The sequence below is a fragment of the Pleurodeles waltl genome, chromosome 3_1 (genome assembly GCF_031143425.1).
Source record: "Pleurodeles waltl isolate 20211129_DDA chromosome 3_1, aPleWal1.hap1.20221129, whole genome shotgun sequence".
Classification (NCBI taxonomy): domain Eukaryota; kingdom Metazoa; phylum Chordata; class Amphibia; order Caudata; family Salamandridae; genus Pleurodeles; species Pleurodeles waltl.
The window spans coordinates 252,230,243-252,249,364 of record NC_090440.1 but is presented as its reverse complement, the minus strand read 5'-3'; positions in this window follow the sequence as shown (position 1 = coordinate 252,249,364).

Genomic DNA, 19,122 nt, shown 5'->3' with positions numbered 1-19,122 from the left:
CCATGTTTCCAATATGAAAATGCATAGAGTCATAGCCTAGTAATGATTAATATGGTATAATCTTGATATTGTGTGTTTCAACCTTTTGCTTCCTACAGGTCCCCTTCCCAGCTGTTCCCTACCTAATCCCCTTTTCCCCACTTGGACTCTCTTAGACTCTGTGACACTCTAATCAGAATATTGGAGCTGGCTTTTGGTGGACTTGTTGGGAACGTGCACAGACCCGAGGATCTGGTGACTCTGACATCAATGACATTTCTTTGATTTTGTGTGGGAATGGCATGGTGATATTTCCCACTTCTATGCCCACTTACTGTTTCCTCAGGCAATTCATTTTGCAGATGTTGGTGACCTCACATATACTCCTGGTGTGATCACTGCAGCCAGCTACAGGTCATTAATCTATGCTCATTTTCTGTACAGTTGGTTTGCCATGTTTTTACCTGTTTCAAAGAATACATATTTGTAATACATGACATACTCCAAACTTCTTTTTTCCAAATGTGTTTATTGAAGTTCGAAAATATTGAGGGGCAAGTGCAATGGGATGGGGTGATGATGGAGGAAAGTACAGGGTATTGTTCCAGTCTTTTTGTAGCACAGGTGCATTGTCCAAGGGGACATAGGAAGGGGAGCAATGGCAGTTCAAGGTGGACAGGGTGACTGAGTGGGACACAAGGGTGGCAATCAGGAGAGTTTCATTTACTGGCGGTGGTCTTGGCAAGTGTCTCTGGCTTCTGTCTGTATCGCAGGGAACATTTGCGTGGTGGTTCTCCTTCTACAGGGGGTGGGGTGCTGGTGGCCTGTTGGTCCTGTGGCGGGACCTCCTGTCCACTAGCGCCGGCGGACGAGGAGGGCTGTTCAGATGTCTGGCTAGTGGTAGGGGCCTGCTGGTGTGAGACTGCCTCCCTCATTATATTGGCCATGTCTCCCAGCACCCCTTCTATGGTGGTGTTAATGGCCTGCAAGTCCTCCCTGATTCCCTGGTACTGTTCCTCTTGCAGCCACCTGTTCTCCTGCTCATTGTCAAGGATCTGACCCATCGTGTTCTGGGAATGTTGATGGGCTCCCAGTGATGTGTAGCCATTTTAATTATAGCTCCATGCAAGTTATTTTAACATACTAGGCCGCTGTGCACTTTAACCTAGATATATTTTATTCGGCTTCGCATTGTTATTTTTACAATAACCATTTTACAGTCTTGTTTTATTTTTCATCTATCTAACTGTTTTTCTTAGCCCAGCATGTGTTCTCAAACAAGACATTCTTGATCACCCTGTGCTTCATTCAAGGCTACAGTTTGGTAAATTGACGGTGAACGTGGTAGAAGTTTAGTTTCCCACATTAGTAGAAAATACACATCCTTACGTAGGGACATTTTCTTAGAACATCAGCTGTGTTATTATAAAAACACTTCCTAGTCCCATTATACGTTAAGAGGGAGATTCCAGCCGGGGAACCACAACTGTATGCTGATTGCTGAATGATTCACTACAGATGCTAATGCAGACTACAGGCCTTTGCTCAGGTATGAGGGTTGATGTCTCCCCGGGGAAACCTGAAGGCAGAATTAAAGCTTAACATGCTGTGCTCAGATTATGATTTAGACAGGAAATAATCCATCGATCATAGTGACAATATGATAGTGTTATTCTTATGCTTCACTCTTCTCGTCACCATTTTAATACTGTCATGTTGTGTCGTCCTGGTTATTGCAGCTCACGCTTTGCTATCTATGATGCAGTAGTTTTATTAAACCAATCATTAAAACACATACTGCTTCTGTTTGTCATTTATATATGAGACTGAATTGTTAATGAGAGAACCAGATGCGACCTGAGTGACCACGACTTCCCTGAGAAGCCTAGTTTGTCATGCGCTCGGCTGCCCAATCATCACTATCCCATGGTAGAGATGAGGCACTGCTAGTTAGCCAGAGCAAAACCCAGATTTAGAGCGACAGGTGTCACCCACAGTGGGTTAGACTCAGTCTCCCACACCGTGGACGATCTTGCTGCTCAAAATCCAGTAGTCTCATTAGAATAATGAGAGCCTACGCAACACCAGGATCTTGGTGAGTGCCTCCTGGAGAGTCGGTTCCATGGGCCTGTCCTCCCCCTGGCACACAGCACTCCTCCCAGTTTCCCTGTTGGCCTGTGCCTCAGTCCCCTGAACTGTGTGACCACTGCCACTGACCCCAGGACCCTGATTGTCTTGGGAATGTGGTGTTCCATGGGGTCCCTGTAGAGGTGGACACACTGCTGATTGAAGTGTCCTGGGGACAGAGGTGTGGGTACGCTGGGTGGTTGCTGTGGTGGTGTTTCCAGATGGGGGAGGCTCTGTGGTGGTCTGTGACTGGGCCAGGGTAACTGGCTGTCCAGAGGTCTCTGATGGGCCAGGTTCTTCATCCAGATCCTGAAAACCAGAGTTGCTGTCATCACTGTGGGCCTCTTCAGTTGGGGGACTGGATAGTGCTGGTACCTCCTCTCCGCTGACATTGGCTGGGGTACCTGTGGGGATGTAAGTGATGTGTTATGGTTTATGTGTCTGACATATTGTGCATCCGTGGCTTGCCCTCTTTGGTTGGATTTGCCCTGGCAGCTTTCACTTGTGTATGTTGGTGTGTGGTGGAATAGTTAGTTCTCTATAGTGTGCATGCTTTAGTTATGAGTGTCCATGCAGGGCTGTGAGTGGTGTCCATGCATTGTTAGAGCATGCAGGGCATGGCATTGGGGTGAGTGAGATGTGTTGGTGGGGTGTGTGGGATGTGGTGGGGTAATGGGAGTGAGGGTGGGGGTATGTGATGGCATGCAGGTAGGGAGGTAGTAGTAGTAGAGAGTTGACTTGCCAGAGTCCAGTCCTCCTCCTACTCCGGCCAGGCCCTCAGGATGCAGGATTGCCAAGACTTGCTCCTCCCATGCTGTTAGTTGTGGGGGAGGAGGTAGGGGTCCACCGCCAGTCCTCTGTACAGCGAGCTGGTGTCTTGCTGCAATGGAAAGCACCTTTCCCCCGTAAGTCGTTCCACCTCTTCCTGATGTCATCCCTAGTTCTTGGGTGCTGTCCCATGACGTTGACCCTGTTCACGATTCTCCACCATAGCTCCATCTTCCTAGTAATGGATGTCTGCTGCACCTGTGATCCAAATAGCTGTGGCTCCACCCGGATGATTTCCTCCACCATGACCCTTAGCTCCTCCTCTGTGAAACAGGGGTGTCTTTATGGTGCCATGGGTGTTCAGTGAGGTGTAAACAAATCAATTGTTGACGGTGCACCACACTAAACAAAAAGCCTTTTTTTCCTCACATTTCTGATGTAGGAGCAAAGAATGGTTCTGCAATATTGCCGTTTATTTCCGCATGCAAGGTTTTGATACGTACTGCACTGGATGAATAAGAATATGACTGCTTAATATGCATTGAATTTATGGCCCTGAAGAAGTCCCCTGTATGGACGAAATGCGTTGGCTGTGGCTGTCTTTTATTGTGATATCTGGTCTATTTTAAAGAAAGATAAGAAGAATAAAGAGAAGATTTAAAACGAACTGATATTAAGGAATTGGACTTGTTGAATTTTGTTTAGGGTGGTGCACCGTCAACAATTGATTTGTTTACATTTCCTTTTATAGGATTGCACTTAGGGAGCAGGTATGTGAATGTGTGCACACATTTTTCCTACTTTGAGCATTCCAATATTAGTAAGGGGATAGTGGTTAGGTGCATGGAGCTATAGCCCGCTACCTTCTGTTAGATAAATTCAGAGAGGTGTGTTGGTGAGGGTGTGTCAGGTAATGTATTGGGGTTTGTGATGTGGAGTGAGTGAGTGGTGTATAGGTGTGAGTAGTGTGTGGCTCTAGTTGTGTCAGTGGTCTTAGTGTCTCTCTGTGGCATTGGTTTGAAATGGTAAAGTGTTGTGGGTAATGTGGGTGTGTGTTTTATTGTGGTGTGGGGGTGTTTTGTACGGTGTGTGTATGGGTGTCAGGTGTGTGTTATTTACATTGACCAATGTAGTGTTATTTTGTTTATGTGTGTCCATTTAGAGTGCGGTGGTATGTACAGCCAATGGTTTACTGCCGTTGAATGTCCGCCATGGTGATTCGTGGGGCATAATGTGGTGGGCGTTATTCTGTTGGCGTGATGGTGTGGGTTTTGAGACCGCCAGTTTATCATTGACCTTTGGACTGGGGGTTTGTGTCTGTGGCTGAATTCTGTCGGATAGGTGTATGTGTGTCATATTATGGTGAACGGATATCCGCCGCGGCGGCGGGAAGTTGGTGGCCGTCAGCGTGGCGGTTAGCGGGATTTACCGCCAATGTCATAATGAGGGCCTATGTGTACAGTTAGAAATGGGGTCTTTGGTTGGCGGTCAGGTTACCCCCGTCCAAGCAAGGACCCTCACTCTAGTCAGGGTAAAGGAGAATCACAATCAGTTAACCCCCGCTTATCCCCTGGGTAGCTTGGCACCAGCAGGCAGACTTAACTTCAGAAGCAATGTGAAAAGTATTTGTTCCAACACACACAGTAATACAGTGAAAACACTACAAAATGGACATCACACCAGTTTAGAAATAGAGGTAATATTTATCTAAATCCAATAAAGCCAAAAGGACAAAAATCCAACATACACAAGTCAAGATATGAATTTTAAAAAGATTCGCAAAATTCGGCCGTTTGCGAATGCAAAAATGCCTTTCAAGATGTATTAAAGGCATTTGCAATGCAATTTCAAGGAATAGCTAAAATAGCGATTCCCTGAAATTGCGACTCCATTTAAAGAATCGCAAATTGCAATTCTCTAAAAAGGAAATCGCAAATAGGGAATTCCTATTTGCGCTTTCCAAAGCACATGTATCAAGCATTTCTTAAATGCGAATTGGGCATTTAGGGAATGCAATTACAACCAAATCCAAGTTGGTAAGAAGCATGTGTAATTTAAAAAAAATGCATTATAAATGCATTTTTAAAAATGACATGTAGCAGATGTCCGCAAATATTTTTTTGGGGTGCATCAAAGGTGGCCATAGGCCCCCAGCACCCTGGGGTTTTCATTACCTAATTTGCGAATTCCCCCAAAAAATTAGCCTACAGGCCCATAGGGATGAATGGAGTTCCATTCCCTAATTGCGATTCGGTAATAGCGATTGCGACTTTTAAGAAATCACTTTTACTGACTCACAATTTCATACATCCCATTTTACATTTCTTAAATAGCGATTTCTTAAAATTTGCTATTTAAGAAATGCAAACCGGGAGCTTGAAACATCTGGCCATTAATCCTTAGAAAACAGTGAGAATGCTGTTGTTACACAAAGTACCTGGTTGGCGTAAAAAATAAAGCTACATGGGCAAGGGTGCATCGGAAAAGGGTAGCGATGCGTCAATTCTTTACTGGCAAGTGAGGCCGTGCCTCGTTTCCTTCTCTGGTTGGGTTGGCGACGTGTCGTTTTTCTCCCTTGTAAGAGAGCGATGTGTCGATTTCCAGAACGGTACATTGGATCCGCGCAGAGCCGGGTTGACTTGGACGCCCAGGGATGATGCATGGAAAATCCGGTCGCACTGTATCAGAAAACCGCGCTGTATGGGTTTGCTGTAGGAAAGTATCATCTTGCCTGGCAGTTTACCCCCATTTTTACATGTATGTAAGTTTGTTTTTGCCTGTTTCACTGGGATCCTGCTAGCCAATGTAGGCCACACTTATGACCATCTATTGCGTCAGCCAACTGTAAAAATACTGTGAAGGGAGTAGTGGATCATGTTCTGCTGCAGTATGATGTCACACATGTGAACATACACCATCAACACCATACTGTCTTCAATTAGCCAATCTCTGATGTGTTCAAGATGTAAAATAACCAAAAAACAAGTAAAAATGCCCCAAACCTAGCGGTGCGCGTCATTTTTTGACAACCAAAACTGTATTTGCGTCATTTTTTTTGACGCACAGGAGTGAAATTTAACCCGTATCCAGATATTTGTACCGTCCATGTATCATTATGTGGATGCGGGTTAATATTCACGTCTGTGCGTAAAAAAAAATGACGCCAATACAGTTTTGGTTAAAAAAAAAATACGCATAACGCGAAAAAGGCGGGACTTTTCATACAGGAAATGATGTAATAGGATATCCTGTTTACAGATCATGTACAGTGGGTGTACTTTCACTTTCACTTTGCAGTCTATGATCCTTCTAGACTGTGTGGCTGTGTAGAGAGTGTTGTCCTGAGATTTTGTGCTGTTTTTGTCCTGTGTGCTATCTGTAAAGACCTTTTGTGAAATAAATATTGTTTGTGTATACTGTAGTACTGTGTTTTGTCTACATTTGTCCATTTATCTTGTGTTTTTCTTGTTTGTGGGAGTCTGTTGTGGGTAGTGTTAGTTTGGGGATAGTTGGGCTCTTTTAGTGTTTAGGTTTACTTTTTTTCTGTCTTTGTACCCCTACTTTCACCCTTTTCCCCTTTCTATTTCTTTTACCCCTGTTCCTTATCGTCACTTATAAGTATGCCTGGTAGGCCACGTCTTGGCAGGATGGGGGAAGAGGATTTGGGGGGCTTCATCTGGCTGGTGACGCATTTGTTGCCGCTCATGATCCAGGCAGGGGGCAGGGTGATACAGGGGTATCCGACAGAGGCGCGCAGAATCCGGTGGGGAAAGGTGCTGCATCACCTGCAGCGTGTGTATGCCAGCCAGAGGAGTGACCACCAGCTGAAGCACCGGTGGGCTGACCTCATCACCAGTGAGCAGGATCTCTTGGACCACCTGGGAATCATGATTGGTTGCACTGTTGGTGAGTACAACTTATGTTAATGTGCACGATTAAATGCTCTGTAGTGACATCAGGGGATTAGTGCAATGTCTGCCAGCTAACTTGCTGACTGTGTGTAATGCTGGGGAAATATAAGGGGATCATTGATGCACTATGGCAAGGATAACAATTGCTAGCTGTCAGGTAGCACGTGCTGAGCAAACTTACAGGTTACTTTTCCATGAAGGAAATTGGTGCGGCCTTTTTGTCAGAACAGCTAACAAAATAGGAGCCAGTCATGTCTATATAGGGTACTATTGACAGAGAAGTACAGATGTACCAACATTTAGGCCAACTATGTTGACGCAATTGCTAGACTGACTTTAGAATCACTACATGATGCAGAAAATGAGTGCTGCCTTCAGGTCAATTGATAATAGCAAAGTGGCTCAGACATATGTCTCATGTGAGTCTGGTGAGTGTGGAAGGAAAGCGTTCACAGAAGTACTATGAATGTGTGGGATTATTGTGTTCCTTGATCTTTTTGGATACATGTCAGTTGATTTGAAAACATTGTGAAAAGGTGTAAGGTGCCCCCAGCTAACACCTTAAGATGTTTGTTGGAATTAGTTGAGCCACAATCCAAATATGGATGGCAGTCCAAGTGTATGCACATGGCTTCACATCTCCATGGTTGGTGCAAATCACCATAGCTGGGCCACATCAATTGACAATACTGTAACAACAGGATGTTTACAAAAGTCCCTGCCCCTCCCTCTGTATATTGGGCCTATGTGCAATAAATGTGCCATGGCCACAAGGCATGTTTGACTGGTAATGCAGTCCTCAAGTAACCAGGCTTCGGATGTATCTCTTGGATGCACATTATGAGAAGATTACACTCCATTTTTCTTAGTGCTCACCAATTATGGGGCATGTTTGCAACCACATGATAGTTAGGGCCAATGTATGTGTGCAGATATGTGTGTAACTGTCACAGGAGACCCATGCTATGTACAAGTTGGCCGTGATATATCAGATGCAGTACCATCATGTCTGAATGGCTGCCATTTCATTATTAAGCCTACACATTGTAAATGTTTATGAAATTGTTGCACTGTGCACAGATTTTGAGCTCATTTCTTCCTTCCATACCTTACAGGTGGACCGGCACCCACACTGTGGGAGAGGTGGCAGCATTTGAGGACCCCGACCACTCCAGTAAGTGTTGATATGTCTGTTGTGTTTGCTGGTTATGGACTCGTGTGAGTTGGACGCATAGCAAGGTGTGATGCGTTGGGCAAGCTTTTCACTTGTTCCATGAGTGGGAATGCAGTTCTCACATGTTTTGAGTTTGCCAATGCGTATCCAATGGTATCATGTAGGGATTGTAGGACATCCCTGTAGGCCCCACTGTGAGTACAGGGGATAGTCATGTGTATGACACTTGTATCACCAAGAGTCGCAATGGAAGTCAGCCCCAATTTAGTCAGCCTGTCAGACCCACATTCTCCAAGATTGGTAGAGCTAATAGCTTTCCAATAGACATCTGCTTCCCTATTTACCTACGTTAGTTTTGAAACAGTAGGTAGAACCTCCTTGCAGCATGTACTTCCACATGTAGTGCATCAAGTCTGTGGAACCTGAGTGCAGTGGCCTAGGTGTGCATGCAATTCATGATCATGGGTGTTCTAGCAACTCTGTGTCTGATGTAAGTCAGGCCTCACTGGAAGTATATGTTGTGTACTAAGTTCTGCATTTCCTGACATGTCTGACCCTATGAGTGCTCTAGGGTTTGCTGACTCTTAATTGTAGATAGACCTTACCTGTGGTGTGTCTGTAGAGACAAACATGTGTGGAGTTTCCTATACACTCCTTGGTGTACATGTTGTTGGCAAATTATAGTTCTGTATCCACCGCCCCCCCTCAAACACGGCCATGGGTTTGTGAGTGGGGTACCTAGTACTGATGCTACCAGTGTGTTACACATACATGTGAATAAGTGACTGTTTGGTTGCATACTAGTATACACACTCAGGTTTGGCACTTGGTACTATACTGGCAAGTCCAGTCACAACTTGCAGACCATGTGGCTTTAGTTTTGCTTTCCGTACACTGACATTTGTAGCCCAGCTCTTGGCGGAGGATATGCAGCATGATTCTTAGATGATAACTGTCAGAACTCAGATTGCAAGTCAAAGCCAGTTATTACCCATCTTGTAGGTTATGGATGTGCTTTGTGTGATGTGACCTTTGTAGTCTGGCCTCAGGGACATTCAGGGCCATATTTATACTTTTTGACGCAAAACTGCATTAACGCAGTTTTGCGCCAACAAAATTAGCGCCGGCTAACGCCATTCTGAAGAGCCATGCGGGTGCCGTATTTATTGAATGGCGTTAGCCGGCGTTAGCCGACCGGCGCTGCCAGGTGTGCGTGAAAAAAAACGACGTACACCAGGCAGCGCCGGCGTAGGGAAAAATGGCGTTTGGGCGTCCCAAAATGGGGCAAGTCAGGCTGAGGCAAACAAATCGTCTTAACCTGATTTGCGCCATTTTTTTTGGGCGCCCAGACGCCATTAACATGACTCCTGTCTTAGCAAAGACAGGAGTCATGCCCCCTTGCCCAATGGCCATGCCCAGGTGACTTATGTCCCCTGGGCATGGTCATTGGGCATAGTGGCATGTAGGGGGGCACAAATCAGGCCCCCCATGCCACAAAAAAAAAAAAAAAAATACTTACCACAACTTACCTTTTCTTCCCTGGGATGGGTCCTTCCATCCTTGGGTGTCCTCCTGGGGTGGGCAAGGGTGGCAGGGGGTGTCCCTGGGGGCAGGGGAGGGCACCTCTGGGCTCATTCTGAGCCCACAGGTCCCTTAACGCCTGCCCTGACCCAGGCGTTAAAAAGAGGCGCAAATGTGGGGTTTTTTGCCCCGCCCACTCCCGGGCGTCATTTTTGCCCGGGAGTATAAATACCACGCACATGCCTGGGAGTCATTTTTTAAGACGGGAACGCCTACCTTGCATCTCATTAACGCAAGGAAGGTGTTCACGCCAAAAAATGGCGCTAACTTCATGAACTTTGGCGCTAGACGCGTCTAACGCCAAAGTATAAATATGGAGTTAGTTTTGCGTCGAATTTGCGTCGAAAAAAACGACGCAAATTCGGCGCAAACGGAGTATAAATATGCCCCTCAATGCTCTGTATTGTGATATGAACTGTTACAAGTACAGTAGATGTAATGTCTGATTAACTTGCTGTGCCGTTTCACACAATGCAGTTACTAATGTAGCATATCTGCATTTGTCTTCACAGCTGCTAACATGACTCCAGACCAGGTCCGTGAATTTCAGCGCCGGGCCATGCGATATCAGCACATCCTGCTGGTGGAGTCGGGGTTCCGGAGGATGGCCCGGCGATATCGCCATGAGCGGGCCTCCGGGGCATGGCGAGCCTTCCCACAGGGAGGGCCTACTTTGCCCACCACAGCCACCACCAGCACAACCACCAATCAGAGCCAGGTGGCCCCACCCACAGCTGCCACTGTTGGTCCAACATCTGCTGGACTTCCTGGTCCCAGCATTGCCACCGGTGCAGGACAGCCCACACAGACCTCCTCCACCGGTACCCATACTGCCACTGCTCCATCTGTTGACCCTGCAGTCTTCAACAGAATGGAACATAAGATGGACAAAGTGCTGCGCAAGTTGAGCCACCTGAGCCGGGACGTGCAGCACATTAAACGGCGGGTCAAGGACATTAAGAGGACCCTCCGGAGGGCCAACCTCTAGACACTTTTTTTGATGGACATGATTCCCTCCCCTCCCTCCTCTTTCCTTGTTCTTATAGTTAGTGGGCTTAGGGGGCTTAGTGTTAGGTTAGTATAGGCTGTTAGTTTAGTTAGTGTTAGTGGGTGTAGGGTGGGGGGCCTGCTTGTTTCTATTTAATTTTACTTATTACATGTGTTGGCTATGTTGGGGTTCTTGTGTGTAAAAAAAAAAAACATACAAAAAAAAAAAAAAAAAAAAAAAGAACAAAATTACAACAAAATATATATTTGTTTAGGATAGTATAGTATGTGTTTAGGTTAGTATGTGTTGTCCTCCATGTGTCCCGTCTCATAAGGGGGTTGGTGGGTAGATGTTTAGAACGTTTTGTTACATGTGATAAATAAGTGTAGCTTAGGTTAGTTAGGGACAGTTGTGGGTAATGAGTAGTCAGGGTAGATTAGGGTAGGTAAGATTTTTCCTTCAGTTTCCTCATCTATGGTTAGCATTTAATAAATATTTGGTTACCCCTTAATAGTATGTGTTGAATGGTACTTGATCGTGGGTTTGGATTCAGTGTACATCAATTTGGTACTATAACATCTGTGGCCTATGCTACAAACAAATCCCAACTGAGCTGTACGATTGGCAGCTAGCCCAGAGCTACCTTGCAAAGTGTCGACCCTTTGTTGCAACTACCAATCACAGTTAATATGGATCCCAATGTGTTTCTATTGATAAGTGTGTTTTCGAAGTCACTAACAGTGCTTCCAGACTTGATATTGGGGAAACAGTTTTAGGTCTGACTGTAGTGTGATGATCATGCACACCCTTATAAGATGAGTTCTCATTGGCAATCTTGTATTCTTGTCTTCATGACCCTCATACATCATTTGTGACACAGTTCGGCATGATTACCTATTTGTATATGACGCCTTCATTTGTGCAGTTTTTGTAGTGTTTACTTAGATTAGTGTGGCATGTTTATTGTGTTATTTTTGCATGGTGACAACATTTTGCTAACACTATTTGATTACTTAGTTATCCCCTGAGGAAGCATTCTTCTGTCCAACATAGCATGATGGTGTATGGTTTCTCACTTCATCAGATTTGTCCCTCAGGACAGTTGTATTGACAAGCTACGTAATTTGACAGTAGGCACATTTCAGTTATCTACTGCACATTTGATATGCCACATTACCCAGAGACAGATTTGTTGTGTAAGTGCTATTTATTGAAAAGTGCTGTAGTGCTATCTACATTGTCCATGATTGTGAGTCCATTATAGTGACATCTTACATTGTGATCCAACACAAGGGTTTACCAAAATGCTTTTGACATGCTGGGGTTGCTGTTTCAGACAGTGCAGAGGGACAGAATTTGCCAATGAGTAGGAGAGAGACAATCACTGGGCTGGGTGACAAGATATACAGTGGTTTGCAGAACAGTGCTTGAGTACAGTTGTTTCAAGACTGGCAAGTTACAAAGCGCAGGGCCTTGGTAATAGTTGGCCATGTGGCAGGGACTAGTGCTTCCGGGTCATTTTCCTTGTGAATGTGATCAGTTCCATGTCTTCTTCTTCTGATGTGTGTGTTGCCTCCACTGTCCTTGTTGTTGTTGGTTGTGAAGGGGCAACACGTCTTTTAACACGTGGAGTCAGACATTCTGGTCGCTGCTCCCTGTGAAGGTCTTAAGGGCAGTACTGCAGCAAGGAGGATCTGCTGGTTCTTGAGAATAGCAGCCACATCACGATGGTAGGCAGCCAGGTCGGCTCTGAGGGGTTCAATGTTGCATTCGTGCACGCGTTGACAGGATTGCTGTTGTAGGTGTTGGGTCAACTGTATTACAGCTGTGCTTATTTCCTTCTGGGTTTTCTGCAGTTCCTGCAAGATAGATGTTAGGGCTTGCATAGCTGCTGCCTGATCTGCAGATGACATCATGCACGAACGCATCCCCTCAAGGCTGGCTGCCATAGTTTGCATCCCCACCCGCACCTCCTTGGCCAGCTCCCGCTGTACTCCAACTACAGTTCTCTCAAAGCTGGTGCCAGTGTCGTCTGAGTCCTCAGCTGTATTGGAGCTGGCAGGTCTTACAATTGGGGTGGTGGGTGGTTCCTCTGCGATGGCTGATTGTTCTGTGCTCCTCCTTGTGACAGAAGGTGGGGTGTGGAGGGTTTCAAGGACCTTTTGGATGGTCTCCTGGGGAATGTTTATCGGCTCGTCATCCATGTCATCAGGGAAATCTGGGACAGGCATATCGGCAGGAGATCCATCTTCCTCTGCAATGAAACAGGGTACAATTAGTGTGTCTGTGTTGTGGCAATTTTGATGTGACGTGCCTGCCTTTTGATGAATTCACTTTGTGATCTTGTTTTGTGTTAATTTCTCCAGTTCTTCAGATGGGCATTCTTCCAGGCCTATGGCCCACCTGTGTGTCACATGTATGTTATTGAGTTATCAGACTTGTCAGCCTCATCGCCTCTAGGTGTTGATTTATGCCAAATAGAGAATTGCCACCTTCTTTTCCTACTCGACCCTCCGTGTACATCCATTCTCATGGTGAGACCTTTCACTGGCTGTGGGTGTACTGATGGCCCTGGCAGCACACTTAACAATCTGGACCTGCCCCAATCTCTGATCGTTCACATCCACTTAAATGTAATTGACATGTGGCATATCCTATGCATGGCAATGTTATGATCCGATATGGATGTTGACATTGTTAATGTGTCCTGCTGATGTTGGGGAATGTGTGTTACATTGGATTGCCCTGATAGTCGTATCAGTGTCCTATTTCCTCCTCTGACTGTGCAGGTGTATTTCAGTGACCAGTTACATGTGTCCCCTCCTCAATGCTGTTGTCTGAGAAGTATGACATTTGGGATGTTGCCTTGTTACCCAGGCATAGAATGGACCCTGACATATGCAGCATGGGTGTGTCCTTAGTGCTGTGTAGCTCCTATTGTTGTTTACATTGGCTGATGTTTGCGACAACTATGGGCATTGACATTTGAGAGTACTGGGGCCTTTGTCTTGTTTCTGGGGATTGTTGCAGTTGTCATCCTCACCCCCTAATTTAGGTGTGTATGATCCATGGGGATGTTACTGCCATTGGCTACTTGAGCTGCACACAGAGCAGAGATGGTAGTGGCAACTGTTATCGCAGTTACATTCCAGTTGTCGGTATGGCTAGAGGATTGCTAATAGGGCCCTAGTTGATGTAGGGGGTATGTTGGCTGACGTGTGCCAGGATGTCAGTTTGACGTAGTGGCCTTCCCTCCTGTCGTGGCTTTCCCTTTACTCCATCGTTGGCATGACAGCATGCCCCCATGGGACTGTTGTTGGTGTTGTGTAATGGTGTGCCACAGGTCTTCTCAGAACGGGCCATACCCCCCTGCCGTGCCCCTTTACCCATGCCACTCCATGTATTAGATGACTTCCATGCATTTAGTGGTCGGTATCCCCCCCCGGTTGTAGATGACATTATTGCATTATAATTCCCCATGCGACTTACCCTGCATGTGTGTTGTCTCCTGGTAGTCTGCACTGTCCTGTCCTTGAATCCCTGTGACGATCTCCTCAGGGATGACGGCTGCGACCATCTCCTCCATGTGGTCCAGGGCCTCCTGGTGTGCTGGACTCCCCCCTCCAGTCTGCAATGCTTCCTTCCTGTTCCTGGCCATCTTTTCCTTGGTCCTGCGCTTGCAGTCATGCCAGTGTTTCTTGCACTCGATGACTGTTCTGCGTACTTCAGCCACACTGTTAATCTTGTCGACAATTTACTGCCATATAGCCTCTCTCCTACTGATTGGCAACTTTGATGTGACAAACAGTTGGTGCTGGTGTTCCGTCACCTCTTTAACCAGAATTTCCTGCTCCTCTGCACTAAAGCGACACTTTATTTTCTTCTTAAAAGTGTCCTGGTTCTTGTGTAGGTGCTCCTGGCTAGTTCCTGGTCTGCTGTCATCTTCCTGGGGTCTGTAGTGGCATCTGGGATCCATTTTGGCTCCCTCTGGTGAAATGGCTGTGTTCGCTGTTTTTTTTTACGCTATTGCGTCAAAAAAAACTGCGCATATCCGGTTTGCGGTGTCGTAAATCGACCCACAGTCATTTCCACCGCGTTAACGTCGTTTTCCTTTACGACTTGACGCCACGGTGTGCGTCAAAAATAATGACTCCCACCTGTTGTTTGCGCCGCCGTGCGTCAAAGTATAAATATGACGCCCGCACGGCACACCAAAATGGCGTTAGCCGGCGGTAATATTTTTGACGCAAAACTGCACCGGCGCAGTTTTGCGTCAAAAAGTGTAAATATGGGCCCTAGTGTTCTAGAGGGCAGTGCAGACCAAGATGTGAGGCAAGTGAGGGCGGCACCCGGCGCCGCTGCAGTCATCCATCCATGCGGGGGCCAAGCTCAGGAGAGAAGGCAATTGGGAGGAGACCCCAGACGAGAGACGTAAATAAGCTGGAGAGGTGCCTTCACCCTCGAGACTGAGCAGGCCACAGTGGGAGGCTGGTAGAGGGAGGGCATGCAGCTGCCTGACAAGCACCCAGTAGAACAAAGGTAGGCCCAGATGGAAGAGAGACTGAAAGAGTTCTCAGACGTGAGGAGCGAGAGTGCCCAAACCCATCAGAGAGTTATCCCCCGCAAGACCGCATGACATGTGTTGAAAGGCGGACGGGAGAGACATGCACTGGTGTCACAGGTTCCATTTCAGGCACAGATAAATAGTGGCCAGTTGGCCGGAGGGGCATTGCTGGACTGTGGCCCGGGGGAGCAAGAGACAAGTGGCCAAGAGAGCGCTGATAGAAAGTGGTCTTAGCTGGGTCACAAATGATACACCAGCCACAACACCGGCCCTAGAAATAACCCTCAAATCCCCCTTTTTCTTTTTCTCTACCCCTCCCTGATGCCCTTCAAAGATTTTAGGAGGGGGGCATGTCACACCATCACCAACTACTGCCCAACGCGGGTGGGTCCATCCGGTCCAGCGCATTGCCAATCCGGATGGACCGTTGCTGAAGAAGGACCTACCCATTTAAAGAGGAGGTGCAGGATAACAAGACTGGGATGGGGGGGTGGGGCAGCCTCCCACTACAGGATATATGGAAATACATCTTCCTCCTGCTTGAGGGAGACCACATCCCCCGTACAGATTCCGTTGCTCACGGCCCTAGGAGGTGGCTAAATGGTGCATAGTTTGAACCCGAAGAGAGCACTGAGCTTCTGCCTAGATTGCACCAAAGCACACTGGGTAGATGATCAGCTCTTTTTGGGATCCTCTGGAGTGAAAAAAGGCAAGACAGAGCAGAAAAACATCCACTGGATTGTGTTCTGCATTAATATCTGCTACGCATTAGCCGAAAAGCAGCCACCTGAAGGATTGCATTCTCATTCTGGCAGGGCCAACACAGCTACCTTTACATTGGCAAGTGGGTTCCCTGTCCTAGATTTTGTTGGGTGGCTGGGGGGGGAATCTCTTCATATGTTCATGAAGAATTATTGCTGCATATTCACTGGTCGGCACATTTACCCTTGAGTCCATTCACAGATTCATTTCCAAATAGTTATTGCTTTGGTATCTATTCAGAAGGTGAGGAAAATACAGCTGGAAGTCTGTCAGAAGAGCAAGTTACTTACCTTTGGTTATGTTCTTTCTGGTGGAAACTTGATATAGCCAGAGAATCCTCACATCCTCACCGCCTACCCATCCTCCCCATTCTGTGATTGGACTCAATCTATTAATAAGATCCCAAGTCAGTGCACAGGAGTAACACCTCCATAGGCCCAGCACATCATTTCCAGAACACAACAGTGTCAGTGCAGAAGAAAAAGGGGTCACTTTCTCGCACAAAAAGTACTTCTGAAAAGTTGAAAGATCCAGTCTGGAGTTTTGGGAATATTCAAAAGGTGAGGAATCTATGGCTAGATAGCCTCTAACAAAAGCAATATTACTAAAGGTAAGTAACTTTTTCTTCCTAAATCTTAAAGAAAATATTTTCCCACGGTAATGATAAAGATAGACTCTTTCTCAGTGTGATGATAAAGATAGACCCCATCCCACCATACATTTGCAGGTCAAGCTATTAAGATGAACAAATGTGTCTCCATTCTTCAGCACTTACCTCTGCCCTATGTTAGCTCTGTGCATCTACTTTGGCCTTAACGCCATAACTATGGTAATGATCCCCAAATCTATATTTGACTTAAGAAGGCTAAAAATGTTAACCTCTGCTAACTTGGAAGTTGACAATGCTTCTTTGTTTGGTGTCTGTTGGCAACGGGAAACTAGATGAATGTGGATCATCTCAAATCTAAACTTCCAAATTGGGCCTGAATATCACCTTGAGCTGTCTAGCCTTTGAAAGCCTTTGAAAGCAGAAATTGATTTTCCACCTGTAGCAAACCATTGTTTAAAACCCTTAAAATTCACACTGAATGTGTCTGTTCCCTTGTGCTGCAGGTCAAATACACAGTTAAACTCTTTAATTCACATGTTGAGACTTCAGTGCAACATAGTCTGATTCTATGAATTTCTCCAGCAGGTTCAGGATATTATAGGCATAGTTCTAGCCATACTAGACTTTTTGAAATTAGTTATAGGAGCAACATTGTACTGAATGCATAGGATACAAACCACTGCCACAAGACTTCTATTCACTGATGCCTCACAGCAGGTCAGATCAGCAAGTTCTGAAACCAATGGGGTGATGGAATATTTCAATAAAACATTAAAAGAGACAATTTAATTTGGAATGATAAGTGGTATTGGACTAAAAGAACAATTGTTTGTGTGCCAGATGTGTACCCATACTACCAGTGGGTGGTCCCAATTTCAGTTGTTAGGGGAAGGAAACCTAGCACTTGTATTTCTCCTGGGTTGATGTTGTGGCAAAAGGGGTACCTGGATGACTTAGGAAGTGGAGTGGGATAGATCATGATAAAAACAACTCTCAATGATTCTATATTTACTACTAAGTGTTCATAATGTAAAGTTGGTGACCTGGTCAAAATCAAAGACCTGTGAGATATGCATTTTGGTCTAAATTTACATGCCTGAAATAGGTGATAAACGTTTTCTAACATGCTGTAAAAATGGAGGATCATAACATTTTAAATCTGAGCTGGGTTTCTAAATGTCCTTCATGGTTTTCCGTTATCAAGTGGTGGTTATGATGAGACTCTCAAAGGGTTACTGTGATTGATTATGTTCAACAAGATAACTCTAGTAAAAGAAGTTGTTAAAGAGTGATACGAACGCCTGCATACTCGGAAAAAAATATTTGCTTCATTGTAGTTGGATGTCTCTATGTTTACGGTTCAGCTTCAAAATGAGTTTGTGTTACATATTATATTTATTTAGTGCTGGAAAGTGGTTTATTAATAAGGGCAGGTAGGTACCTACATTCAGTAATAAGGCCACAAGCACAAATAAGATGCAGTCAATATCTCAATAAATTAATCCTTGATCAGCCCTTCGTAGCTTGGCCCATGAGAAGTTAGGCTCAACTTAGGGGACAGGTGTGCAAGGCATTTAATAACAACAAAACTGTAAATAAGTAAGAACACTGCACACAATAAAAATCTAACACCAATTTATAAAAAAAGAAATATTTTCTATCTTCAAAATGACACAAAAATGGCAAAAATCTGATATAGAGAACCAGTGATCTGAATTTCTCAAGAATAAATTAAAAAATGTGCATTCTGGTGCTTAGAAGCAAAAAGCACCAACCACGGCTATCTGGTTGTGCTGGAACGGGTCAAAATCAAAGTGTTAAGCTGACCGTGATGGAGTCCAAGTTGGAAACACTGAGTGGTAGGCCTTAATCAAAATTTTACCTCTGGAGTTTAGGCCACATTACAAATGTGGCGGTTGGACAGGAAGACCACCATGTTGGTGGATTTTCAGACCACCTTATTACGAGTTATAGAGACAGGACTGTCGACCACCAACTAAAAGAGGGAGACCACCGGTGGCGTAGCAGCCTGAATATAGGTGGTCTGACCTCCAGTGCCAAGCACCACAACCAACCACCGACCTTATTACAAGCACGCAGTGGCGGTATCCCATGGTGGTCAGCCAATGGCTGTCAGAACCACAGCGGTTCACGGTTAGCAAAGTAATACACAACTGCACATTGGATGAATTTGAAAACCACACAGCTGACACACAATGCCACATTGGACACACCTGCAAAGGACACTATAAAACACACCCCTTCACACACAACAAACCTTTGCATTTTCAATGCAAGACAGTAGCCAGAATGTTTTTTGTCCACTGAGTCCATACATTAGGCATCCTTTTCTCACCAACCTATTGAACACCCTGCACACACTTTTGAATATTCACACCCTTTTCAATTGTCACCCATAGTATTTTTCCACTGTGTCACATTTAAACAATCCCTTTTTTCAGAAGATGAGTTAAGAGACATGGTGGGTGAAATCACAAGAGTAGAGCCACAATTGTTTGGAGCACATGTCCAGCATACTCCTCTCAGTAGGAAAATGGAAATGTGGGACAGGATTGTTGCTAGAGTGAATGCTGTAAGCACCACTCTGGGCACATGGGAAGAGATCAGGAAGAGGTGGAATGACCTAAGGGGCATGGT